Below are 26,964 nucleotides of genomic sequence, written 5' to 3'. Positions count from 1 at the left end.
CTGCAGGTGGTGTTTGGGACTTACCGTTGTATTAAAGATATGCTAGGCTAGCTTCTAACAAATGCGTATTATAATATCTCTAGGGTCCCACTCCCTCTAAGGACAAATAGATTTCGTATAAAACTTAACCTATGTGACTACAGTTCTACAGTTAGCAAGAATCACCTCATACTGATATTTAATTTTCAACATTTATGTCATGTAACAGAGCGCTTACTGCCTGTGGAGAGGAGCTGCTGCAGCTGAAGCTGGAGAGGCCACAGAAAGGTAAAGAAGAAGAAGAAACCAAAGGCCAGCCAGCCAGCAGCTGCCTCCCGCTGCAGGCCAGAGAGAGCCTAGCCTGCCTCTCCGGGTGAGGAAGGATCCCTCTTTGTACTCTTCAGCAGGCCAGACCGCCAGTGCGCACTGCACAGTCTGTACGTGGAACCTGAAGCACGGTACGGCCACATAGCGCGCGAGCGAGCGAGCGAGCGTGGGTGGGTGGCTACGTGTCTAGGAAGCTTTTTGTCTAAGAGCTGTAAGACACCCACGTATTCTCTTAGGTGGAGGACAGCCAAGTGGTCGGAGTTACAGAAGAGGAGAGAAGCAGAAAGCAGCATCTGACCTGTCAGATTCTCCCAGCAGTGCCGGGAGTGAGAGCTGTGGTGAGTCCCCGGCCCCTGGGGCTCTGCCTCCTCTCTTGTGCGTCCCTGTCCTTCCCTGCCGCTCCCGTGACCCCTACCTTTCCCAAGCTGCTGTGATTTGTTGTTGTTGTTATTGTTTCCTTCTACCTCTCCTCTTCTGTCTGTTCTTGTATGCTCTTCCCCCTTTCTCTCTCCCTTTAAATCTCTTGTTCTACCGCTTCCTTTTGTTTTGTATCCCTGCACTTTTGTTCTGCTCCCTTTCCTTCCTTTGTTTGTCCTCTGTCTCTGTCCTGCGGCCCATTGCTGTTTTTGCCTTTTCCATCTCTTTGTCCTGATCTGCATCCGTCTTCTCCCCCCAACTAATTTCTCCAGCCTGTTTTCTGGCCTGCTTTTCTTTGCGCCTCTGCATGCCTGCCCTGTGCCTCTGCCTTTCTATCTCTCTCTTTCTTTTCTTATCTTTCTTTCTCTATCTCTTTGTCTTGCGTACTGTCACTGTTTTTTTTTTTCTGTTCTGTATCTCACTGTCTGTGACGTCCTCTGTGCCCCTGGATGTGTTTGCAGCCCCTGGGTGCAGAGCTGATGGCTGAGGACAGGCACAGGGAAGGGGGTGATGTGCTGTGGGGCTTTGGCAAGGGCCCCTGCTCCTGATGGGCTCCAGCTGGGGCTGGAGGTGGGGCAGCCCCACATGGGTCCAGTGAGGCTGAGGGTGGGCCTGGCCCTGGCCCTGGCCCTGCTGTATGAGGGGCCTCCAGCTGTAAAGGGGGCCGCCTGGGCATGGCTGCTGGAGGGGACTGAGGAGTGAATCACAGGCAGGTGCCTCCAGCAAGGAGTGGCTGGTCCATCTGAGCCCTCCCTGACAGAGCAGACACCAGGACGCAGTGCCAGGAGCTCCGTGCCTCTGTCGGCCACGTGTGCGAGCCACCACGTTCTGCTACATTTGTCATTCAGCCCTGTCCAGAACGTAGCTGTGGTAGAAGTTAGATAGCATGCATGGTCTTGCTAGAAATGAAGCCTGGAGCATTTGTTTTCTTGTAGGAAGCTAAAGCAGGTGGTTTTTGATAATGTTGTCATTGCATGTAATGACATACTTTTCTAGTTAGCTTGGTATGACACCTATTTTTTTTCTACCTACACCCCAGAAAAAGTAAGTTGAGCTTTGCGTCTCTCAGCATCTGAAGCACCACGAGCGGCAGTTGCGGCGTCGGACTTCTTGGCAATGAGTGGAGCCGGTGAGCAGAGCACTGCGGCGCTTTTGAGGAGGAGAGTGCCATAGAAGAGATTGGTGGTAAGTGGTGTGATGTTGAAGGGCGGTGCTGTTTGGTAGGTTTTATTTTTGGGTTTTTTTTTTTTGCAGATGGTGATGAGGAGCTGGGCGAGGAAGCGCCATCTTAGTTAGCATGGGGTTGTTCTTTTGAGGATGGAATCTGATTTCTGGCCATTTGAGAGCTAAGTTGAGGGACCACAGCCGAGGAGGGAACAAGGCTGAAAACTGCAGGGAGGGTGTAGTAAATTGATGGGAGGAAGAGGGCTCCCTGGGAACAGTCTCTCTCGGGAAGGTGAAGGGGGAGACGTTACTGGTCAGTGTACGCTGGGCAAGAGTGTTGCAGCCTGGGGCGGTCTGCCTTTTATGCAGTCTCTAGGCTGGATAATGTTTGTGGGCCTGTAGAGGCGCTGGCAAGGGCCGGCGAGGAGCAGCACGAGCTTTCAGTGCTGGCACTTTTGGTGTGGCAGCAATCGTCTGACGTCCGTTATTTTGAGGCCTTTTTTCCGGTGGGTGCCCCTGCGGAGTTGACAGTGAAAGCGGGAGCACTGGCGTCCAGGAAATCCCAGAGCCCTCCTCTGCTCGGAGGCAGTTCACGAGGACAGAAGTGTTGCTGTGCTCCTTAACAAACAAATATTCAACTTGGCACATAGAGGGTGAGGAGATCTCGGCTGTACTTAGGGTTGAGAAAATGTATGTAGGCATCTGTGTCTGTCCCCTGCCTGTATGTAGGACAGCGGTTCGAGTGAAACTAAAGCTGCCAATGAGTCAAAAAAAGGCCCGGGTGTCTGAAAAATGCAAAAGCTTTAAAGGCCAGTATCAGCAGCTGTACCAAAGGTGCTGCAAGATACTCTGTCCTTCACGTGGTTTTAGTCCTGAGAAACCTCGCCCCAAAAGGAAGAGTTAGATTCCTGCCTAGCTTCAAACTAAGGGGTTTTTCCCTCTCTCTGCTGAATGTCTGCTGCCAGCGTTTCACCGTGGTCGCCCTTTCCTTGGCCGTGAAAGTACGAGATGGATGGAAAGGAGCCGCAGCGGTCTGCAAGTACAAGGTACGTCTGCGATGCGTGACTGCATTTTTCCTAAGGGACTTGCCGCATGGATTTTAGAGTGAATGTTAAGAATGTGGTGATTTTCCTTCTGTAGTCTTTTAACTAAATATTCAGACACAGGAAAAATCAAATGAGGTGTGGTCTGGAGCATAGTCTGGCCATGGGAAAAAAAATATTCTGGACAAGGAAAAAATAAAAAGCCACTCAATTTGGGGATAGTTGGTGTGACCCAGTGGGAGACGGAGGGGTTCTCGCTGGGGATTACGCAGTGTGGGTCCATTGGCCGGTGTGGGTCATCTCGTGCAGGTTATGCCGGGTGAGTTACGTGCTGTGGATTGTCCTGCGTGGACTCCCTGCTATAGGTCATCCTTACGCACCTTTCTTCCCGCACGTACCCCTTGTCCTTGCGTGTCCGTCTCTCCCTCGTATCCGTCCCCACTGTCCCGCTCTGTGTTTCTCAGCTCTCCTGACGCGTGGATCAAACTCTACAACTCGGAGAGAGTTATAAAGCAGGCATGTTTATTTGGCACCGGGTGCGTGGGGGATTGCTTCTCCAAAAGCATGCACACTGACAGCACATTTTACCAAAAATGTATCCGGTGCAGGTACACACATTCCTAGGATTGCACAATACAGACATACATGTGCATAAGCGAGGCGGGGTTATTAAAAAACCACTTGCGTTAGCATTTCAGATCTGTCTCTGGTGGTCGTTTACTTCTTCAGGGGTCTGATCTTCCTCTAGATGAACTTCAGTCATTCACCCATGCTCTCCTTTCACTTGGGGATTTCAGCAGTTTCTGAACGACTCCTGTTATCGTGTCCTTTGCTTGACATATTAGTCCTTGACTGAATACCAGTTTCTTGACAAGTACCAGTCCCTGATAAGCTTAAGTGAGTTTCAAGGCAAAGAGGATTGTTAGGCATTGTCTAGCAGACAGTTAGTCTCCTAAATCAAGCAGTATGCAGACAGTCAGTCTTCTAAATCAAGCAATATTTAGCAGACCGTTAATTCCCTGTATCACTTGCAAATGCTTTTCACTAAAACACCCCCCCACCGTGTGAGGTTTTCCTCCCTTGTGAGTTTTTTTTCCCCTGTGTTTTGCCCGTTGCGTGCCCTGCACTCTTGTTTTGTGTCCCTGTTCGACGCCCCCCTTTTTGGCGCTGCCTCCCCATGACCCCTCTGCCTCAGGATCCTCGGGTTGCTGCCTGTGTTCCCCAACTTACCCAGTGCCCCCCACCCCCAACTTTTATGGAGATTGTTTCTTACAAGTGTGTTCATTTGTATCAGTTGCATGTCTCGGGTTTTCTTTTGCTGTATTTTTTTTTTTGTTCCGCTTTTCCTTACCAGTGTTGGTTGTTTTTTTCCTTAATATTAAACTGTTTTTATCTCAAGACCCAAGAGTTGTCACGTTGACCTTTCTGAGTCTCTCCCCATCCCACAGGGTCGGGGGCAGTGAGCGAGCACAGTTGCTGGCTGGGGTTAAACCGCGGCACAAGGTCAGCTGCAAGCCCTGCCTGGCTGATGCTTTAGGCTGTCGATGTCATTCCTAGTGTCTTGACAGTTTGTCTTTGTTCTTTGTCATTGCTTTTTAGTGCCTTTTCCTCCGCTGTTTTGGGCAGCGGTGGTTGTGGAGCCGCTCCAGGTAGCCACTCTCTCAAGGGCAAGGGGGTGGCAAAGCCGCAAGCTGGTGCGCAGTCCGGTCGGACGAAGGCAGCCACCTGTCACTGTGGATCGGTATTCCGGAAGACGTAACTGAAGGCCGTCTGACCGGCAGCTGCCTGTGCTGCGTGCAAGAGACAGCCTGCCTCTCTGGGTGAGGAAGATCCCGTTTTGAAGGCCGCAGCAGGCTAGATCGCCAAAGAGCGCCGCAGGGTCTGTACACATAATTTAAAAAGGGGGCACGGTCAAGTACTGGGTGAGCGAGGCTGCGTTTCTAGGGAGCTTTGTCTCCTAAGAGCTGTAACGCATCCTCCTCTTTTCTTAGGTTGGGGACAGTCAAGCAACTGGAGTGACAGAAGAGGAACGGAAGAGCAGAGAAAGAAGGGTCTGAACTGGCAAACTCTCCCTGGAGCGCCGAGAGCTGCGGTGAGTCCCGGGCCCTCGGGGCCCCTTCTCCCCTCCTCTCCATCCCAGGGCCTCCTTGGCCCTCCCCCAGCTGCCTCTCTTTCCCTTTTTCTTTCTCACGCTGCTGTGATTTTCTTGGCTTCCCTGTATCTCTCTTCTTGTTCTATTTTTTTTTTTGTTTTCTCAGTCTTTCTCTTTCCCCTTCTCTCTCTTCTTGTACAGCACCCTTTCTTTTTCTATCTGGGCTCTTGTTCTCCCCTCTCCTCTTCCTTTTTTCCACCCTCTGGCTTTGTCCTGCAGCCCATCGCTGTTTTTTCCTTTTATTTCCCTTTGTGCCATTCTGCATCCTTCTCTTTTTTTCTTTGCAGTTTCTCTGGTCTGTTTTCTGGCATTTGTTTCCTCCCTGTGCCTGTACGTGCTGCTCTGAGTCCCTGCCTTCCTGTCTCTCTCCTCCCTTCCCTTTCTTGCTTTATCCCTTTGTCTTGCTTGGTGTTGCTGTTTTTCTTCCATTCTGCCTCTCACTCCGTCCTGTTCATCTCTTGCTGTCTCTGGGCCTTCATGCTGTTCCCTGGCCCTTTTTATTAAGTTGATGTGCCTTTGTAGCTCTTTTGAGATCTATCTTTATCTCTCCAACCCCTGTGGCTCTCACAAGTGCATGCTCTCTCTCTTTCAATGCTTTTTTGTTCTGTCTGTCTTGCTCCCTGTCTTGTCGTTTCTTGCTATATCCCTTTCATAGAATCATAGAATCATAGAATCACATGGTTGGATGGGACCTATAAGATCATCTAGTCCAACCGTCTTCCCACTACCATTGCTGCCACAGCTACTAAACCATATCCTGTAGCTTCTCATCAAGCCGCCTCTTGAACACTGCCAGGGACGGAGACTCCACCACCTCCCTGGGCAGGCCGTTCCAGTGCCTTACCACTCTTTGAGAGAAAAAGTTTTTCCTCAAGTCCAATCTAAACCTCCTCTGGTACAACTTGTGGCCATTTCCTCGGGTCCTGCTTGTTGCCTGGAAGAAGAGGCCAAACCCCTGTTCATCACAACCTGCCTTCAGGAAGCTATAGAGTGCAATGAGGTCCCGATCCTTGCTCATATTCATGTTCTTCTCTGTCCGGCTGTCTATCCAAGGTTTTTTTCCCACCCCCATCTCCGTCTGGCTGCTGCCATTTTTTTTCTCTGCCTTCTCCCTTGTCCCTCTTTCTGTCTCTTTTCCTTGGTCAGTGTTTCCCCCCCCGCCATTTTGTCCCAATCTCACTCCTATTCCTATTTATTTTCCTCTTTTTGTCCTTTTCCTCTGCTTCCTTCCACTTTATTGTCTGTTTGTTTCTTTCTCTGTCCCGTTTGCTCTCCTGTCTTTTCTAACTGTGCTCCCCTGTACAGCTGGGTGTCTCTTCTTTCCTTTCTCTTTCCCTCACTGTTTTTTTCCTTTTCTGGTATCTCTCTCCCACTGCCTATCACAGTTGATTTTTCCTCCAGAGCTGTCCTGCTCTCTGTCCTTTTATTCACTCTCTGTCATTCTGTGCTGCTCCCCATGGTTGTTTTCTAATTTCTCCGTCTCGGTCCTGCAGGCCATTGCTTGTATTCATGTTCTTCTCTGTCCTCCTGACAATCTAAGGTTGATGGTTTTTTCCCGTCTCCATCCTGCTGCTGCTGTTTCTTTTCTCTGCCATCTCCCTGTCCCTCTTTCTGTCTCTTTTCCTTGGTCAGTTTTTTTTTTTTCCCTGTTTTGTCCAGATCTCACTCCTATTTTTTCCTGGTTTTGTCCTGTTGCCCTGCTTCCTCCTACTTTATTTTCTGTTTTTCTCTCTGTGTCCCGTTTGCTCTCCTGTCTTTTCTAACTGTATTCCCCTGTTCAGCTGGGTGTCTCTTCTTTCCTTTCTCTTTCCCTCACTGTTTTTTTCCTTTTCTGGTATCTCTCTCCCACTGCCTATCACAGTTGATTTTTCCTCCAGAGCTGTCCTGCTCTCCGTCCTTTTATTCTCTCTCTGTCATTCTGTGCTGCTCCCCGTGGTTGTTTTTTAATTTCTCCGTCTCGGTCCTGCAGGCCATCGCTATTTTGTTTTGCTTCCGTTCCCGTGCCCTGCTTTCTGTCTTTGTTTCTCTTTGCCTTTGTTCAGCCTCCCAGCATTTTTTCCTTTCCCATTCTGTCCTGCTCCCTATCCCTCTTGCTGTCCCAAATCTGGGTTTGTTTACCCAGTGCGCAGTACGCCAGGCTTACGCACGGAGCAGAGGTATTTACTTCTGTAATTTCTGCACAGCGATGGGTACTGTGGGCTAAACCCACAAAGCTAGCCCACCTGCTTGTAATGCTCAGTTTAAATTCTACATTCTCTGTCTTGCAGCTGCACGCTATTTGATTGTTTCCCCTCCATCTCTCTCTGCCTGCGGCTCCCTATCTGTCTGGTAAGCCGTCACTGTTATTTTTTTGTTTCTCCATGTCATTCTGTCTAGCTTCTCAGTCCCCGTTTTTTAATTCTTCCCTCTTCCCTGTATGCCAGTCGTGTTCCTATTATTTCACATTGTGTTCTGCCTGGTCCTCTGACCGTATTTATCCATTGCTCCCTCTCTGCCCTGTGGCCTGTCGCACTTGCCCATTTAATTTCTGCCTCTCTCTCTGTCCAGCTCCCAGTCTCTGGTTTTCCATTTCCTCCCTCTGTGCCCTCTAGCGTGTCGCTTTTCTCCTTTATCCAGCTTGCCGTCTCTGGCTCCCCGATGCACCTGATTTTCCATTCTGCCCCTGTTCTTTCTGTATGCATTGCTACACTGTTTGTTTTTTTTTCCCAGCTCTCTCTTTTTTTCAGGCTCCTTGACCCTATTTCTTAATTCTTCCCTCTCTGCCCTCTAAGCATGCAGCTGTATGATTTGTTTTGTGTTGTCCCCTTGCTGTCACCTCTTCTGTCCAACCTTTGATGTCCTGGCGTCCTGTCCCTGTTGTTTCACTGTTGTTTCATTCCTCCCTCTCTGCCCTGTTCTTGTTATGGCTTTAGCTTTCTCCATCTCTCTCGGTCTGGCTTCCTGCACCTAGTTGTCTTTACCTCCCTGTCGTACTGCCCAGCTCAGGTTTTTCCTGCATCTCCATCCTGCTCCCCATCCTTCTTTGCTGGTCTCTGTCCCGCTCCCTCTCCCTCTTTCTGCTGCCTCTCTTCCTCTCTCCACTGCTTCTTTGCCCACCTCTGTCAGGCTCCCTGTCCTTCTCTGTCCTCATCCTTCTCTCGCTATCCTGTTTCCTGCCTCGTGCTTTCTCGCTACGCCCCTCTGTCTTGCAAGCTGCCTCTCTTCTCTTCTCTTGTGGTGTTCCGTGCCCTGCTCTTTGTTTTTAGCAGCCTCCAAGTCTGCCCAGCAGCCCGGCGCTCCAGGACGCAGCCAACCCACCGTACGTTCCCTGCCGAACCAACGAGCGTGGCTCCTGGAATGACTTGGCAGTCGTTCCAGTGACACGGAGAGGGGATCGGAGGCTGCAAGCTCCAGAGCAGACTCGCTGCTCGGACTTATGTGCGTGACTGAATAAACACTCGCTGTCTCCTTTGACTTCATGGCTGCGTTTCTGCTCCCTTTGCCCGGGGCCATGGGAGGTGAGGAGCCCAGGGGAGGAGGTGATGCAGTGTGGGGGTCAGGCGATGGCCCCCAGTTCCTGCCGGGCTCCAGCTGTGGGCTGGGGCTGGAGGAGCCCCAGGTGCGGGCAGTGAGGGTGATGGAGGCGGCCCCTCCCTGTAAAGGGGTGGGTGCTGCTGGAGGGGCTGGTGCTGCCCTGCCCTGCCCCGGGTGGCCGTGGAGGGGCCAGTGCGAGCCACGGGGGGCGTGGAGCGGTCCCGAGCGCCGCCGGGCTGCGGCTGCGCCTGCAGCGATGGAGAAGGTGAGCGGGGCCGGGCGATGGACCGGCGGGTCTCGGAAAAAGCCCCGAGGAGCGCAGCGGCCGGGCTGGCGCGGTCTGTGTGCGGGTACAGGAAGTGGCGGGGGCGCGGCCGTGCTGCGGCGTGCTGCAGTCAGCGGTGGGGGCTGCCAGCGTCCGCGCTGGGGGTTGCGAGGCTCTGCAGTGGCGCTCGGCGCAGGGGTAACGGTGTGCCCCACAGGAACGGCTGCTTTGTGCGGCATGCTGGGAACTGTAGTCCTGGGGTACAGGGCTTGCGGTTGGCCGTTATGGCTTCGCAGAGCATGCCGGGAGCTGAAGTCCTGAGGCACGAGGCGTCTGCTCCGCCATGATGTCTCCGCGGAGCATCCTGGGAGGTGTAGTCTTTCCGCACCCAGGGCCGAGCACCCATCCTGTGTTTGCCAGTGCGTGCAGGTAGGTTTAGTTTTTGCTGCCACGCCGCCGCATTGCTCTCGGGCTTATGTGGAGCATGTGCTCCCTCCTGTATGGCCTGAAGTCCATTGATATTGTTTTTCCATCTGGGCCCCTCCCTGTGGCTCCCTTGCCCTATTTCTCAAGCCCATGTCTCTGTCCTGGGGCTGATCACTGTTGTATTGGGGTTACGTGGCAAGGTTATGTTAGCTGTGGTGGCAGGGCCGGGCAGGGGCTGCAGGGATGGGTTCTGTGAGAAGACACTGGGAGCTGCCTCCGCGCTGGACACAGCCACTTCTAGTTCCAAGACCCCTTTGCTGCCGGTCAAAGCCGAGACCGTCAGCAACACCGGTAGCACCTCTGCGATGAACGTTTTAGAGCAGGTAAAAAATGCTGCGCGCAAGCTGTGACAGAGAAAATGCGAACCAGCCCTGCCGATGCCAAGGTCAGTGAAAAAGGGGGCTGGGGGGGGCACTCCAGATGCCAGAGCAGAGGTTTCCCTGCAGCCTGTGGTGATGACCACGCTCAGGCAGGCTGTCGTCCGGCAGCGCGTGGAGCACCCCACAGCAGAGCAGGAGGATGTGTCTGTAGGAAGGTGTGTCCACGCAGAGAGATTGCGCCGGAGGCATCTCCTGGCAGAATCCTAGGCTGCAGCAATAAAAAGAGTTTGAGGACAAAGTAGCGACCGAGACTACATGCGATGAACTGACTGCACCTCTCATCCCGTGTCACCCTGCGTTGCTCAGGGCTACGATGTACAGCAGTAAGCAGTGAAGGTGAGACCAGGAAAAGGGAGAGGGGGTATACGCATTCTGAGAAATGTATTGCATCCAGATAGAGTTGGGCAAGATAAGGTTTGTCCGTTACGATTTGCTACACGTACGCTAGGTGGAACCTATCCCCCGTGTACCTAGCAGCGTCATGAAAGAATGCCAGCTTTTTAAAACTCCAGAATCGAATCTTGGATAGTTTCTTTTGGCCGAGGCTACGGTATCGGGTTGCTGTCCCCCTTTAAGAATTTTTCCCTTATGGTCTTCATCCCTGCAGTCCAGCAAATATTTGTCTGATTTCAGTTCCCTCCCAGCCTTTAATTTGCTGTATTTGTTTTTAAATTCTATCTCATCTTTCATTAGTGTCCTCGCCTTAAAAATTTTCTTTCTATGTGTCTGTCTCGGTTTCACGAGACCATTTTGTCTTCTTTTTCCTTAAATGTCACTGCTTTAAAAAGCATCTGTCTACCTTCGTGCTGGTGATTGTCTTGATTTTTCCCTTCTTTAGTTATTTTTTGTCTGTCATTAGTGTGGTGGCTTTTTAAAGTTTATTTTTACCTCTGGTTTAGCTCCTTGTTTTATGCCTTTTTAAGGTTTTTTTTTCATGATTTAGTTATTACTTTTTGCTTTTTAAGTTTCCTGTCTACTTGTATTATGTTTGCTGGGGTTTTTTTGTTCATTGTTTCTTGTCTTTCCTTAGCTTCCTGGCTTTTTAGAGATTCTTTTTACATCTCTGTTGTGGTCTGCTGTCTCTATTTCCCTCATGCTTGATGTATTTTCTTTTCTTTTTTCTTTTTTCCCGTCTATGTGTACCTTTATATTGGTCACTTTTTTTTTATGTGCATTTTTTCTCTTGTCTGTTTTTAGCGCCGCCACTTTTACAAATATCTGCCTCTGTTTGCTTTTGAGTTCTCTGACTGTATTGTGTGTTCCTTCTTGTCTTAAACCTCGGGCTTTAAAAATTTTCTACTTTTATGTCTTTCAGCATTATTAGTTTTTAACTTTTCCCACGCCCCCCCTCAGTTTTCCCTAGCGCTGTCGCTTTTTACATTTTCCTTCTCTATCTACGTTTTAGTTTGACATTGCTAAGTATTGGGTTTTTTTTCCATTAAGCCCCTTGGTCTTATTTTTTCATTGTTCCTTCTGGGAATTGTACTCTGTTGTTTTCTAAATTTTGCCTTTACAGCTCCACTCATCTCGTGTTCTCTGCCTGTGTTTTTTTATCTCTTTGTGCCTGTCTTCTACCTTTTAAATTACGTTTTGGTAATTTCATCTATTTAGTTTACAACCCCTATTTGGTTCTTCCTCTGTTCCTCATCCCTTTGCATGGTAAATTTTATTTCTACTTTTTTTGTTTCAGTTTACCATTATTTTTTGTTGGTTTTTTTTTTCATTATCCCTGTAGCTTGTGATATTTTATTTTTATTTTTATTTTATTTTTTGTCTTTAAATTTTTTTTTTTGTTATAAGTGCATTTATTTTATAAATTTTCCTTCTACTATTGTTTTAGGTAGGTGTGTTTTTTCAAATTTTTCTATTTATTGGTGTTATGTTTTACTGTTTAAATTTTCTATTTTTATGTCTTTTCTGTATTTTGTTGTCCCTTAATTAGATATTATGTTGTGTTTGCGTCTCTACATTTCAAATTTTTTATATGCTTATGTTAGTTTATCGTTTTTAGTTTGAAATTTTAACATGTCTTTCCGTGATCTGCCTCACTTTAAAAGGTGTATTCATTCATCATCTTTTTTCCCCGTCCTGATGTGTTTATGCTAATTATTTCTTGTTTTTTATTAGCATCCTTGCTTTTTACATTTTTGTACACACCTGGTTAAGTTTGGGGTCAGGTTTTTTTTTTTGCCTTTTATTTCTGTGTTCTTGCTGCTTTTGCAATGTTTATTCTGTGGCTGTATTTTTCCTTCCACGTCTTTTTTTTTTTTTTTTTTTTTTTTTTTTTTTTTTTGGTATGTCTAGTGTTTTGTTAATGTTGTTCCCCATTAGATTTTTTTTTGTCTTCGTTTTTGTTCGGGTTTTGTTAGTGAGGGGGGGCCTAAGGTGGTAGCTTCTGTAGGAAACTGCTAGAAGTCGCTCCCCTTTGTTCAGTGGACTCGGCCGGGCCTAGGGCGGACCCGCTGCTGGCCAAGGCCGAGCCGATTGGTAGCAGAATGTCCCGTGATAATGCCTCTGCGATAACGTATTTAAATAGGGGAAAACAGAAAAAAAAAAAAAAAAGGGAGAGATGTGAAGCAGCTGAGCGGGGGGCAGAGAGGGGGAAGCGCGAGCCTCGTGGGCCTTGCAGGCCTCACCCTCTGGCCTCTCGCCGGGCAGCTGACTGGGCCCAACTCGGCCCGGCCTGGCTGCAAGAAGTGGAGAGGAGCAGTTGAAGTGAATAAGATGTAAAAAGGATCCTGAGAGGCGTCTGCCAGCCTGTTGTGAGGAACGGCTGCAGACGCCAAGGTCAGTGAAGGAGGAGGGGGAGGAGTAATGCGGCTCCTGGCCAAGATTCCTCTGCAACTCGTGGTGACGACCATGGTGGAGCAGGTTGTCCCCCTGCAGCCCATGGAGGTCCACGGAGGGGCAGAGATCCACCTGCAGCCCGTGGAGGACCCCACGCCGGAACAGGTGGATGCCTGAAGGAGGCTGTGCCCCATGGAGGGCCCGCTGGGACAGCTGTTCTAGAGGGACTGCACCCCGTGGAAGAGATGACCCACGCCGGAGCAGTTTCACGGAGGACTGTGGCCCGTGGGAGGGACCCCACGCTGGAGCAGAGGAGGAATGCAAGGAGTTCTTCCCCCGACGATCATACAGCGGCGTAAAACAACGCGTGATGAACTGACCGCGACCCCCATTCCCTTCCCCCTCCCCCCCCCCCGTGCCGCTCGGGAGGGGAAGGTAGTAGAGATAATGTTAAGCCCGGGAAGAGGGAGGAGTGGGGGGGGAGGTTATCTTGTTCCCTGTCTCATTCTCCTGCTAATTTTAGAAATAAATGAATAGTTTTCCCCAAGTTGAGTCTGTTTTGCCCGTGACGGTAACTTTAAGGATTTCTCCCCGTCCTTATCTCAAACCTTGAGCCGTTTTTCTTATATCATCTCCTCCTATTCTCTCGGAGTGTGGGGGGAGCGAGAGAGAGACTGCGTAGTCTGGTCCTGATCAGGGCTGAACTGCGACAGTTTTATTTTGATGTAAATATTTTTTTTATTATTCTCCGTAGTGCCTGTAATTTAAAAAACTTTGTATATTTATATTGCTTGCTGTCTTTATTTATTGGTTTTTAAATTTTTTGTCACGTTTCCTTAGTGTCCGAATTCTTCATTTTTTTTTTAATACATCTGTTTTAGGTAGCTGTCTGCCTTTTTTTTTTTTTTTTTTTTACTTTTTGTCTTATTTTCTCTAACACTCACCACTTTTTCGTACCTACTTTTCTTTTGTGTGCTGTCTTTTAAAAACTATTTATTTCCTTAGCATTCTTGATTTTGATAGTTTCTTCCTAATTCTTTTTTTGCCGTGCTGTACCTATTTTTTTTAGATTTCCTTTTATCAGCTATTCCCCGTTCCTTTTTCAGCATTTCAGTGGCTAATTTTATGCCCTTTGCAGTTTTAAAATAATAATTTCTTGTTGTTCCACAGAATCCTGACTTTCAAAATTCTCTTTCTCCTTTTTTATTTTTGTTGGTTGACATTGAGTGTTTTATTTCTTTTTTTTTTTTGTAATTTCTTTAATCTTCAATTGATGTTGATATGTTGTCTTTACTTCTATCTGGTTTATGTCTTTATTTTGCTATCTTTATTTTTTTTTTTAATTACATTCCAACAATGTCTAGTGTCCTTGATTTTTAAATTTTGTACGTCTCTTAGGTGGACTCTGTTATTTGGGAATTTTTCACCCAATTTCATTATTTCTATTTTATTTTGATATTGCTACTTGTTTTTTTTTCATTATTTCTGTAATCTTACTGTATTCTAACATATTATGATTTTTAATCTCCTTGCTGTATTTATTTTTGAAGCATTTCTTTATTGGAGCATTTGCTTTTCACATTTTTTTTTGCATTTCTGGTTTAGGTTTTCATCAGGTTTTTTTTTATGCTTGTTTCTATAAATCATTTTGCTTTTTGAATGTTCTGCATTTATCTTGTTTGCTGTCTTTATGTTGTTGCTTTTTTGCCAATGTTTTTTGCCTTTCATTTGCAACCTTGCTTTTTCAAGTATCTCTACATGACTGAGTTTGTCGTCTTTACGGTTTAATTTTTCTATTTATTTACTTGAATGATCTTGCTTTTTCCTTGCTTATTCTATGTGTACTTTACTTTTATTAAAAAAAACCAAAACAGTATAGTGTTTATCCAGTCCTGTGATTTTTGTAGTTTTTGTTCTATCTTGGTTTTAGTGTGCTGTTCCTATTTTTTGGGGTTTTTTTTGTCTATTTTGGGAATGCCCTGTGCTTTTTTCAGGTTTTTTTATGTTTATTGCATTGGTTAGTTTTCATTATTTATCAACCTTCCTTAGTGTTGCTGCTTTTTAATTTTTTTTCTACATCTACATTTTAGTTTGCCCTCAATGTTTTTTAATTTTTTGTTATTTCCCCCATCTCTGTTGCTTTAAAAAGTTTGTCTAGTTTTATTGGTTTTTTTGTATTCATTTTGCAGTATCTATTTTTATACCTTGAATTTTGTTAGCCTCCTCGCTTTTTAGATTTTATTTGTACATGTGTTTAGCTCCCTGTGTTGATTTCAAATTTTTTTTCATTTATTTCCATTATCTCAGTTGTTTATGTTTTCTACCTTTATCCCATTTCCCGTTTTTAAATTGCTCTTTCATATTTTACTTAGTCTCAGTGTTTCCTTAGAGGTATTGATTTTTCCATTTATTGTTACATTTATTTTGGTTAGCTGTCCCTATCTTTCATTTTTTCCCTTATTTCTTTGTTACCACATGTTTTTTAAATACTCTTTCTATGCATACTTTATTTCTGTTCCCTGTTTTTACACAATTATTTCTAATCCTTTGGTGCTGCCGTTAGCTTGTAAATTTTTTTGCACAGATGTGTTTTGGTTTGCCATTTTTGTCTTTTTAAAATTTTTTCTTTATGTCGTTATTCATTTGTGTAGGTTTGGGTTGGGGGATTGTATTTTCTGGCTAGACGGGGTCAGCTGTTCCAGGTATATCCGTCTCAGTTTCCTGCACCCGCACATTAGCGGACCCTGGAAGACAAGATAGTGGTCTTGGTCTGTATCAGAACAAGTAACAACATCAGTGTGTTTGTCAATATTGTTCTGATAGGAAATTAAAAAAACACATTAGGTATTGAGAGGAAATGTAAGTCCATCTTAGATGAAACTAGAACAATCTCTCTAAACTCCGTAGGTTTTCGTATTTTCTGTCTCATTTTAATCAGCTTAATATTTAGTGTAGTGTTTTTCTGGTTTGTGCTATACACCACTTATTTGTGATTTTTTTACCCCGTTGTTCATGTTTTAACACATTGTTTTTACATTTCAATTTTTTTTCTATTTTCCTAATCTTTTCTTTGTAAGATCCACTGCCTTTGTTTACTTTTATAGCAGTCACAGGTTTTTTTTTTTTAACCAAATCGTTTCTTAATTTTCTTTAGTCACGGTGATTTTTGGAATTTTTTCTATGTATAGAAAGTGTTAAGATAGTGGGCTTGGTTTGTATCCGAAGAAGTAATAATATCAGTGTGTTTGTCAATATTGTTCTGTTGTTGTTAGGTGTCCTTTTTTTTTTTTTTTTTGTGCCTTTATTTTTTTTATTCCTCTTGATTTTAAATTGTTTTTTTTTGTATGTTTAATCTTATCTCAGTCCTCGTTGTGTTTTTTATTACCTGTTTGTCACCAAGTCGGTTTTCAAATTTTCTTCTTGTTATGTGTAATTTTCTCTAGGTAACTGTTCCTATCGTTCCATTTTTGTCTGTCTGTGTTTTTTTTTATTTTCAAACTTCTTACCATTGGTGTTTGTTTATTTCATTTTCTATGTCAACTTTCAAATTTTTTTTATGTTTACTGTGTGCTGTCACTCTAAAAATTTTTGTTTTACGTCTACTTTTATCAGGATGTCTCTCTCTGGTTTTTCATGTTCTGCCGTATGTCTTGTATGCTGTCACCTTGTAAATTTACCTTTCTCCTCTTTATTTTTATTTGATTTTTCATATTTACTTTTTAATGTTGTAGTTTGTCCTGTACCCAGTCGCTTTTTACATTTTCTTTCTGTGTCTTTCTCTGTTTAATTTTTTTGGCTGTTTTTAATTTTTTTCTTTATCTTTATGCCCTTGCTATTAAATTTTTGTTCATACATTCCCTTTTATGGATTTTTTTGGTCTTTATTTTTGGTTTTTTTTTTTTTTCTATGAGTCCTGTACACTGTCACCTTTAACATTTTCTTTCTGTCTACTTTTATTCAGGTTCATGATTTTTTATTGGTTCCTTATTTTTTCATGTCTTTGTGGGTCCTTGTGTCGTTTTTTTTTTTTTCTGTGTCTTTTTATCTGGGTCATTGTAATTTTTTTTTTTCCATTCTAGTCTGTAGTGTACCTTGTTGTTTTGTTTATTTTTTTATCTATGTGTTTGTTTACTTTGATATGTCTGTTATCCTTTTTCCTATTTTCATTTCTTTTTTTCTTGCAGTTTAAAAAATTTTTTTTTTATGTTTGCTTTTATTCAGGTCCCATGTCTATTTAATTTTTTCTCATGTCCCACCTACTCTCTCAATTTTTCAATTGTATTTCCGCTTCCCTGTTTACTTTGCATCTTGTGCTTGTCTATTCATTTTTTCATCTTCTTATGGTGCTGTTTTCTATTTGTTTTGTTCTATGCCCAGTTTTATCTAGCATTCTGTCCCTACTTGCATTCTTTTTTCCTTTTTGCCTTATACCACGTTGACTTTAGGATTTTATTTCTATGTCTACTGTTACTGAGCTGCATATTTTTATTTTTTTATGTCTGTCACTCGCGTTGAGCTTTTAAAAATTTTATTTTTGTCTCAGACGGTTTTTCTCTTGTCTCCATTTCTTTGTGAGGCTTCAGAGGGTCTCCTTGGCTGGCTTTTACCTCTGGAACGTAATTTGTATATTTGTTTGTCAGAACATCTCATCGGGTCATTCCTTATGCTCAGAGATGTAATTTAGTCCCACCCTCCATTTTGTTAATCTTCCTCACGCATCCTGTGCCGTCTGTTCCAATTTCTTCCCAATACCTTTGCGCCTTCAAGCCGCTTTCTATTTCTCCGCGTATTTTGGCTCCCCTCTGTTTCTCGCACGTCGCTTCCTGTAAGCGTCCTTGTGTTCTCTGGCCATCCTTCAGGTATGCGGCAAGTTTTTTGTCTTTGTTAATTGAGGAGACAAGTCTTCCTCGGGCTTTCAATTTGTGTCAGAGCGTTCATACTGTTCTTCCGCCCCATCCAGTGTCTGTGTTTCATCATCAGTTCCCCAAGGATATCTGTACTCTGTTTGGATCTCATCCCTAGTACCTCGTTGTGTCAGCGGTCCTTCATTTGCCTCTAATTCCACGCTCCTCTCGCCCCCACCAGAGCTCTCTGTCATTTCCTCAGCAGAGTTGTGGAGTCTGCATCTCTGATGCAGGCTAGCAGTTTGGTTCTGTCTTCCCTCTAGCCATGTCTGTATTTGTTTCCTGGCCCTAAGATGCAATGTTTTGATTTCGTCTGCAGTTGCTGCTTTCATGAGCCGAATGCAGGTTTCACAGTAAGCCTCGGTTGCTATTCCCACGGGTGGAGTGCAGTTTCTGTGGAAGCCAGAGGCGTAACGGTCCTGCAGCGGGGACAGCAGACTGTCCGTTCTCCATTACCAGGGAAGGAGCTGGCCTGCTAAGATAACCGCATAGATGCTATCCAGGAAGTAGGGACTTGTGCTTCACCCCCCGGCCTAGCCAGTCAGTCAATCCAGTCCTTGTTTGAAAACCGCAGAAGGAGGACTGCGAGGCACCTGTCAGCAATGCTGTCTTTACAGTTTATCCCTCGAGGAGCTGAGCAAGGTGGTATCAAAGTGGTCTAACCGGAAATGATATTCACTTGAAGGAAAAGAAATGTCACGCATCTGCTGACAGCCCCACCTTTGTGGGAGATGGGCAACACAAACAGTGGGCTTTTTTTCATGGAAGCAGGAAAAATACACCCCATCAGTACCCAGTGGATAATACCCTCCTTTTAACTGCTTGTTGCATCCTCAACCGAGCATATTTTTTTTTTCTTTTGTTTTTCACAGGAATTCTGAGTGAGCTGCACAGGCCTGATAATTAATTTGGAAGCCTAAATTTTAAAAGTGATCAATCGTTTAACTGGATTTATGATCAGCCTTGTAATATTTTTCTGCATCTTAGCAGTAATGTGTAACTGAAAGAATACATAACGGCAAGGTCTCGTTTGATGCGACAGCATTATAGGACGTTCTTCCAGAGACGGTCACCCAAATTTAGCTACCTTAGTAACATGTGATGAACAAATTGGCTACCACAACTACCGGGGTGACTAAACTACAACATCCTTTATAATCTTCCCTGTTGGATTTGGGAAGTAACCAATGGATGTTTACCAAAATGGGAGTAGGTGGATGAAGAGAGCGCGCGCGTGTGAGAGAGAGCGCGCGGGCGCGTGTGAGAGAGAGTGCGCGGGCAAGAGAGAGAGAGTGTGTGTTCGTCAGGGAAAGCCCGGAGCCCCGATGTCTGTGGTGCTGTAGATGCGCTGCCAATGGCCGGTGAGGAGCAGCAAGAGCTTGACTGGCTGGCACTTTCGGTGTGGGAGCAATCGTCTGATGTTCGTGATTTTTCGGGGGTTTTTTTCAGTTGGCGCCCAGGTGCAGCGGGTGCTAAACGTCGAAGCCCTGTTGGTCAGGGAAAGCCCAGAGTCCCGATGTCTGTGGTGCTGTAGATGCGCTGGCAATGGCCGGTGAGGAGCAGCAAGAGCTTGACTGGCTGGCACTTTCGGTGTGGGAGCAATCGTCTGATGTTCGTGATTTTTCGGGGGTTTTTTTCAGTGGGCGCCCAGGTGCAGCTGGTGGTAAATGTCGAAGCCCTGTTGGTCAGGGAAAGCCCAGAGCCCCGATGTCTGTGGTGCTGTAGATGCGCTGGGAATGGCCGGTGAGGAGCAGCAAGAGCTTGACTGGCTGGCACTTTCGGTGTGGGAGCAATCGTCCGACGTTCATGATTACATGGGATTTTAATTTCAGTGGGCGCCCATTTGGAGCTGGTGGTAAACGTCGAAGCCCTGTTGGTCAGGGAAAGCTCGGAGCCCCGATGTCTGTGGTGCTGTAGATGCGCTGCCAATGGCTGGTGAGGAGCAGCAAGAGCTTGAGTTGCTGGCACTTTCGGTGTGGGAGCACTCGTCCGACGTTCGTAATTTTTCGTTTTTTTTTTTTTTCAGTGGGTGCTGAGGTGCAGCTGGTGGTAAACGTCGAAGCCCTGTTCGTCAGGGAAAGCCCGGAGCCCCGATGTCTGTGGTGCTGTAGATGCGCTGTGAATGGCCGGCGAGGAGCAGCAAGAGCTTGACAGGCTGGCACTTTCAGTGTGGGAGCAATCGTCCGATGTTCATGATTTTTCGTTTATTTTTTTCAGTGGGCGCCCAGGTTCAGCTGGTGGTAAACGTCGAAGCCCTATTGGTCAGGGAAAGCCCGGAGCCGCAATGTCTGTGGTGCTGTAGATGCGCTGGGAATGGGCGGTGAGGAGCAGCAAGAGCTTGTGTTGCTGGCACTTTTGGTGTGGGAACAATCGACCGATGTTTGTGGTTTTTCGGGGCTTCTTTTCAGTGGGCGCCCAGGTGCAGCTGGTGGTAAACGTCGAAGCCCTGTTCGTCAGGGAAAGTCCAGAGCCCTGATGTCTGTGGTGCTGTAGATGCACTGGGAATGGGCGGTGAGGAGCAGCAAGAGCTTGACAGGCTGGCATTTAAGGTGTGGCAGGAATCGTCCGACATTTGTGATTTTTGGGGTTTTTTTTTTCAGGGGGCACCCAGGTGCAGCTAGTGGTAAACGTCGAAGCCCTGTTGGTCAGGGAATGCCCGGAGCCCCGATGTCTGTGGTGTTGTAGATGCGCTGCCAATGGCCGGTGAGGAACAGCAAGAGCTTGTGTTGCTGGCACTTTCGGTGTGGGAGCAATCGTCCGACCTTCGTGATTTTTCGGGGTTTTTTTCAGTGGGCGCCCAGGTGTACCTGGTGGTAAACGTCGAAGCCCTGTTGGTCAGGGAAAGCCCGGAGCCCCGATGTCTGTGGTGCTGTAGATGCGCTGGGAATGGCCCGTGAGGAGCAGCAAGAGCTTGACTGGCTGGCACTTTCGGTGTGGGAGCAATCGTCCGACGTTCGTGATTTTTCGGGGATTTTTTTCATTGGGCGCCCAGGTGCAGCGGGTGGTAAACGTCGATGCCCTGTTGGTCAGGGAAAGCCCAGAGCCCCGATGTCTGTGGCGCTGTAGATGCGCTGCCAATGGCCGGTGAGGAGCAGGAAGAGCTTGACTGGCTGGCACTTTTGGTGTGGGAGCAATCGTCCGATGTTAGTGATTTTTTTGGGGTTTTTTTTCCAGGGGGCACCCAGGTGCAGCTGGTGGTAAACATCGAAGCCCTGTTGGTCAGGGAAAGCCCGGATCCCCGATGTCTGTGGTGCTGTAGATGCGCTGGCAATGGCCGGTGAGGAGCAGCAAGAGCTTGACTGGCTGGCACTTCCATTGTGGGAACAATCGTCCGACGTTCGTGATTTTTCGGTGTTTTTTTTTCAGTGGGCACCTAGGTGCAGCTGGTGGTAAATGTCGAAGCCCTCTTTGTCAGGGAAAGCCCGGAGCCCCGATGTCTGTGGTGCTGTAGATGCACTGGGAATGGTTGGTGAGGAGCAGCAAGAGCTTGACTGGCTGGCACTCTCGGTGTGGGAGCAATCGTCCGACGTTTGTGATTTTTCGGGGTTTTTTTTTAGTGGGAGCCCAGGTGCAGCTGGTGGTAAACGTCGAAGCCCTGTTGGTCAGGGAAAGCCCGGAGCCCCGATGTCTGTGGTGCTGTAGATGCGCTAGGAATGGGTGGTGAGGAGCAGCTAGAGCTTGACAGGCTGGCATTTAAGGTGTGGCAGGAATCGTCCGACATTTGTGATTTTTGGGGTTTTTTTTTCAGGGGGCACCCAGGTGCAGCTGGTGGTAAACATCGAAGCCCTGTTGGTCAGGGAAAGCCCGGATCCCCGATGTCTGTGGTGCTGTAGATGCGCTGCCAATGGCCGGTGAGGAACAGCAGGAGCTTGACAGGCTGGCACTTTCTGTGTGGGATCAATCGTCCGACGTTTTTGATTTTTCAGGGTTTTTTTTCAGTGGGCGCCCAGGTGCAGCTGGTGTAAAATGTCGAAGCCCTGTTGGTCAGGGAAAGCCTGGAGCCCCGATGTCTGTGGTGCTGTAGATGCGCTGCCAATGGCCCGTGAGGAGCAGCAAGACCTTGTGTTGCTGGCACTTTCGGTGTTGGCGTAATAGTCCGATATTCGTGAATTTTCGGGGGCTTTATTCAGTGGGCGCCCAGGGGCAGCGGGTGGTAAATGTTTAAGCCCTGTTGGTCAGGGAAAGCCCAGAGCCCCGATGTCTGTGGTGCTGTAGATGCGCTGGCAATGGCCGGTGAGGAGCAGCAAGAGCTTGACTGGCTGGCACTTTCGGTGTGGGAGCAATCGTCTGACGTTCGTGATTTTTCGGTTTTTTTTTCCAGTGGGCTCCCAGGTGCAGCTGGTGGTAAATGTCGAAGCCCTGTTGGTCAGGGAATGCCCGGAGCCCCGATGTCTGTGGTACTGTAGATGCTCTGCCAATGGCCGGCGAGGAGCAGCACAAGCTTTCAGTCCTGGCACTTTTGGTGTGGCAGCTATCGTCTGACGTTCGTTATTTTGAGGCCTTTTTTCCGGTGGGTGGCCGTGCGGAGCTGACAGTGAAAGCGGGAGCACTGGCGTCCAGGAAATCCCAGAGCCCTCCTCTGCTCGGAGGCAGTTCACGAGGACAGAAGTGTTGCTGTGCTCCTTAACAAACAAATATTCAACTTGGCACATAGAGGGTGAGGAGATCTCGGCTGTACTTAGGGTTGAGAAAATGTATGTAGGCATCTGTGTCTGTCCCCTGCCTGTATGTAGGACAGCGGTTCGAGTGAAACTAAAGCTGCCAATGAGTCAAAAAAAGGCCCGGGTGTCTGAAAAATGCAAAAGCTTTAAAGGCCAGTATCAGCAGCTGTACCAAAGGTGCTGCAAGATACTCTGTCCTTCACGTGGTTTTAGTCCTGAGAAACCTCGCCCCAAAAGGAAGAGTTAGATTCCTGCCTAGCTTCAAACTAAGGGGTTTTTCCCTCTCTCTGCTGAATGTCTGCTGCCAGCGTTTCACCGTGGTCGCCTTTTCCTTGGTCATGAAAGTACGAGATGGATGGAAAGGAGCCGTAGCGGTCTGCAAGTACAAGGTACGTCTGCGATGCGTGACTGCATTTTTCCTAAGGGACTTGCCCCATGGATTTTAAAGTGAATGTTAAGAATGTGGCGATTTTCCTTCTGTAGTCTTTTAACTAAATATTCAGACACAGGAAAAATCAAATGAGGTGTGGTCTGGAGCATAGTCTGGCCATAGTAAAAAAAATATTCTGGACAAGGAAAAAAAAAAAAGCCACTTAATTTGGGGATAGTTGGTGTGACCCAGTGGGAGACGGAGGGGTTCTCGCTGGGGATTACGCAGTGTGGGTCCATTGTCCGGTGTGGGTCATCTCGTGCAGGTTATGCCGGGTGAGTTACGTGCTGTGGATTGTCCTGCGTGGACTCCCTGCTATAGGTCATCCTTACGCACCTTTCTTCCCGCACGTACCCCTTGTCCTTGCGTGTCCGTCTCTCCCTCGTATCCGTCCCCACTGTCCCGCTCTGTGTTTCTCAGCCCTCCTGACGCGTGGATCAAACTCTACAACTCGGAGAGAGTTATAAAGCAGGCATGTTTATTTGGCACCGGGTGCGTGGGGGATTGCTTCTCCAAAAGCACGCACACTGACAGCACATTTTACCAAAAATGTATCCGGTGCAGGTACACACATTACTAGGATTGCACAATACAGACATACATGTGCATAAGCGAGGCGGGGTTATTAAAAAACCACTTGCGTTAGCATTTCAGATCTGTCTCTGGTGGTCGTTTACTTCTTCAGGGGTCTGATCTTCCTCTAGATGAACTTCAGTCATTCACCCATGCTCTCCTTTCACTTGGGGATTTCAGCAGTTTCTGAACGACTCCTGTTATCATGTCCTTTGCTTGACATATTAGTCCTTGACTGAATACCAGTTTCTTGACAAGTACCAGTCCCTGATAAGCTTAAGTGAGTTTCAAGGCAAAGAGGATTGTTAGGCATTGTCTAGCAGACAGTTAGTCTCCTAAATCAAGCAGTATGCAGACAGTCAGTCTTCTAAATCAAGCAATATTTAGCAGACCGTTAATTCCCTGTATCACTTGCAAATGCTTTTCACTAAAACACCCCCCCACCGTGTGAGGTTTTCCTCCCTTGTGAGTTTTTTTTCCCCTGTGTTTTGCCCGTTGCGTGCCCTGCACTCTTGTTTTGTGTCCCTGTTCGACGCCCCCCTTTTTGGCGCTGCCTCCCCATGACCCCTCTGCCTCAGGATCCTCGGGTTGCTGCCTGTGTTCCCCAACTTACCCAGTGCTCCCACCCCCAACTTTTATGGAGATTGTTTCCATTCTAAAATGAAAACACTCTAAATTAGAAACTTACAAGTGTGTTCATTTGTATCAGTTGCATGTCTTGGGTTTTCTTTTGCTGTATTTTTCTTTTGTTCCGCTTTTCCTTACCAGTGGTGGTTCTTTTTCTTTTCCTTAATATTAAACTGTTTTTGTCTCAAGTCACAAGAATTGTTCCTTTGACCTTTCTGAGTCTCTCCCCATCCCACAGGGTCGGGGGCAGTGAGCGAGCACAGTTGCTGGCTGCAGTTAAACTGCAGCACAAGGTCAGCTGCAAGCTCTGCCTGGCTGATGCTTTAGGCTCTCATGTGGTGTCATGTCTCATCTCATGTCATGTCATTCCTAGTGTCTTGACAGTTTGTCTTTGTTCTTTGTCGTTGCTTTTTAGTGCCTTTTCCTCTGTTGTTTTGGGCAGCAGTGGTTGTGGAGCCGCTCCAGGTAGCCACTCTCTCAAGGGCAAGGGGGTGGCAAAGCCGCAAGCTGGTGCGCAGTCCGGTCGGACGAAGGCAGCCACCTGTCACTGTGGATCGGTATTCCGGAAGACGTAACTGAAGGCCGTCTGACCGGCAGCTGCCTGTGCTGCGTGCAAGAGACAGCCTGCCTCTCTGGGTGAGGAAGATCCCGTTTTGAAGGCCGCAGCAGGCTAGATCGCCAAAGAGCGCCGCAGGGTCTGTACACATAATTTAAAAAGGGGGCACGGTCAAGTACTGGGTGAGCGAGGCTGCGTTTCTAGGGAGCTTTGTCTCCTAAGAGCTGTAACGCATCCTCCTCTTTTCTTAGGTTGGGGACAGTCAAGCAACTGGAGTGACAGAAGAGGAAGGGAAGAGCAGAGAAAGAAGGGTCTGAACTGGCAAACTCTCCCTGGAGCGCCGAGAGCTGCGGTGAGTCCCGGGCCCTCGGGGCCCCTTCTCCCCTCCTCTCCATCCCAGGGCCTCCTTGGCCCTCCCCCAGCTGCCTCTCTTTCCCTTTTTCTTTCTCATGCTGCTGTGATTTTCTTGGCTTCCCTGCATCTCATCTTTTTCCATTTTTCTGTTTTTCTCAGTCTTTCTCTTTCCCCTTCTCTCTCTTCTTGTACTGCTCCCTTTCTTTTTCTATCTGGGCTCTTGTTCTCCTCACTCTCCTTCCTTTTCCCCACTGTTTTTAACTTATATTTCCCTTTGTGCTGGTCTGCATCCTTCTCTTTTTTTCTTTGCAGTTTCTCTGGTCTGTTTTCTGGCATTTGTTTCCTCCCTGTGCCTGTACGTGCTGCTCTGAGTCCCTGCCTTCCTGTCTCTCTCCTCCCTTCCCTTTCTTGCTTTATCCCTTTGTCTTGCTTGGTGTTGCGGTTTTTCTTCCATTCTGCCTCTCATTCCGTCCTGTTCATCCCTTGCTGTCTCTGGGCCTTCATGCTGTTCCTTGGCCCTTTTTATTAAGTTGATGTGCCTTTGTAGCTCTTTTGAGATCTATCTTTATCTCTCCAACCCCTGTGGCTCTCACAAGTGCATGCTCTCTCTCTTTCAATGTTTTTTTTTTTTTCTGTCTGTCAGTCTGTCTTGCTCCCTGTCTTGTCGTTTCTTGCTATATCCCTTTGTTCCGATCCTTGCTCATATTCATGTTCTTCTCTGTCCGGCTGTCTATCCAAGGTTTTTTTCCCACCCCCATCTCCGTCTGGCTGCTGCCATTTTTTTTTCTCTGCCTTCTCCCTTGTTCCTCTTTCTGTCTCTTTTCCTTGGTCTGTGTTTTCCCCCCCCACCATTTTGTCCCGATCTCACTCCTATTCCTATTTATTTTCCTCTTTTTGTCCTTTTCCTCTGCTTCCTTCCACTTTATTGTCTGTTTGTTTCTTTCTCTGTCCCGTTTGCTCTCCTGTCTTTTCTAATTGTGCTCCCCTGTACAGCTGGGTGTCTCTTCTTTCCTTTCTCTTTCCCTCGCTATTTTTTTTTCCTTTTTTTGGTATCTCTCTCCCACTGCCTATCACAGTTGATTTTTCCTCCAGAGCTGTCCTGCTCTCTGTTCCTTTATTCTCTCTCTGTCATTCTGTGCTGCTCCCCATGGTTGTTTTCTAATTTCTCCGTCTCGGTCCTGCAGGCCATTGCTTTTTTATTTTGCTTCCGTTCCCGTGCCCTGCTTTCTGTCTTTGTTTCTCTTTGCCTTTGTTCAGCCTCCCAGCATTTTTTCCTTTCCCATTCTGTCCTGCTCCCTATCCCTCTTGCTGTCCCAAATCTGGGTTTGTTTACCCAGTGCGCAGTACGCCAGGCTTACGCACGGAGCAGAGGTATTTACTTCTGTAATTTCTGCACAGCGATGGGTACTGTGGGCTAAACCCACAAAGCTAGCCCACCTGCTTGTAATGCTCAGTTTAAATTCTACATTCTCTGTCTTGCAGCTGCACGCTATTTGATTGTTTCCCCTCCATCTCTCTCTGCCTGCGGCTCCCTATCTGTCTGGTAAGCCGTCACTGTTATTTTTTTGTTTCTCCATGTCATTCTGTCTAGCTTCTCAGTCCCCGTTTTTTAATTCTTCCCTCTTCCCTGTATGCCAGTCGTGTTCCTATTATTTCACATTGTGTTCTGCCTGGTCCTCTGACCGTATTTATCCATTGCTCCCTCTCTGCCCTGTGGCCTGTCGCACTTGCCCATTTAATTTCTGCCTCTCTCTCTGTCCAGCTCCCAGTCTCTGGTTTTCCATTTCCTCCCTCTGTGCCCTCTAGCGTGTCGCTTTTCTCCTTTATCCAGCTTGCCGTCTCTGGCTCCCCGATGCACCTGATTTTCCATTCTGCCCCTGTTCTTTCTGTATGCATTGCTACACTGTTTGTTTTTTTTTCCCAGCTCTCTCTTTTTTTCAGGCTCCTTGACCCTATTTCTTAATTCTTCCCTCTCTGCCCTCTAAGCATGCAGCTGTATGATTTGTTTTGTGTTGTCCCCTTGCTGTCACCTCTTCTGCCCAACCTTTGATGTCCTGGCGTCCTGTCCCTGTTGTTTCACTGTTGTTTCATTCCTCCCTCTCTGCCCTGTTCTTGTTATGGCTTTAGCTTTCTCCATCTCTCTCGGTCTGGCTTCCTGCACCTAGTTGTCTTTACCTCCCTGTCGTACTGCCCAGCTCAGGTTTTTCCTGCATCTCCATCCTGCTCCCCATCCTTCTTTGCTGGTCTCTGTCCCGCTCCCTCTCCCTCTCTCTGCTGCCTCTCTTCCTCTCTCCACTGCTTCTTTGCCCACCTCTGTCAGGCTCCCTGTCCTTCTCTGTCCCCATC

The 26,964-nt window shown here is 47.2% G+C and overlaps 2 long non-coding RNA genes across 2 annotated transcripts; both read left to right on the top strand.

The window, feature by feature from the left end:
- Positions 1-520: 520 nt before the first annotated feature.
- LOC147596056 (uncharacterized) lies at positions 521-8,540 on the top strand. The gene is made up of 2 exons (XR_015261644.1): positions 521-644; positions 8,328-8,540. It is a non-coding gene; the product is annotated as an uncharacterized LOC147596056 (long non-coding RNA).
- Positions 8,541-22,423: 13,883 nt separating this feature from the next.
- LOC147596055 (uncharacterized) lies at positions 22,424-25,897 on the top strand. Its single transcript, XR_015261642.1, has 3 exons — positions 22,424-22,467; positions 24,151-24,403; positions 24,516-25,897. It is a non-coding gene; the product is annotated as an uncharacterized LOC147596055 (long non-coding RNA).
- Positions 25,898-26,964: the final 1,067 nt, after the last annotated feature.

The sequence above is a fragment of the Chlamydotis macqueenii genome, unplaced genomic scaffold (assembly GCF_036417535.1).
Source record: "Chlamydotis macqueenii isolate bChlMac1 unplaced genomic scaffold, bChlMac1.mat HAP1_SCAFFOLD_238, whole genome shotgun sequence".
NCBI lineage: Eukaryota > Metazoa > Chordata > Aves > Otidiformes > Otididae > Chlamydotis > Chlamydotis macqueenii.
Note: the sequence above shows the minus strand (reverse complement) of the source record. Positions and strands in the feature narration are given on the sequence as shown.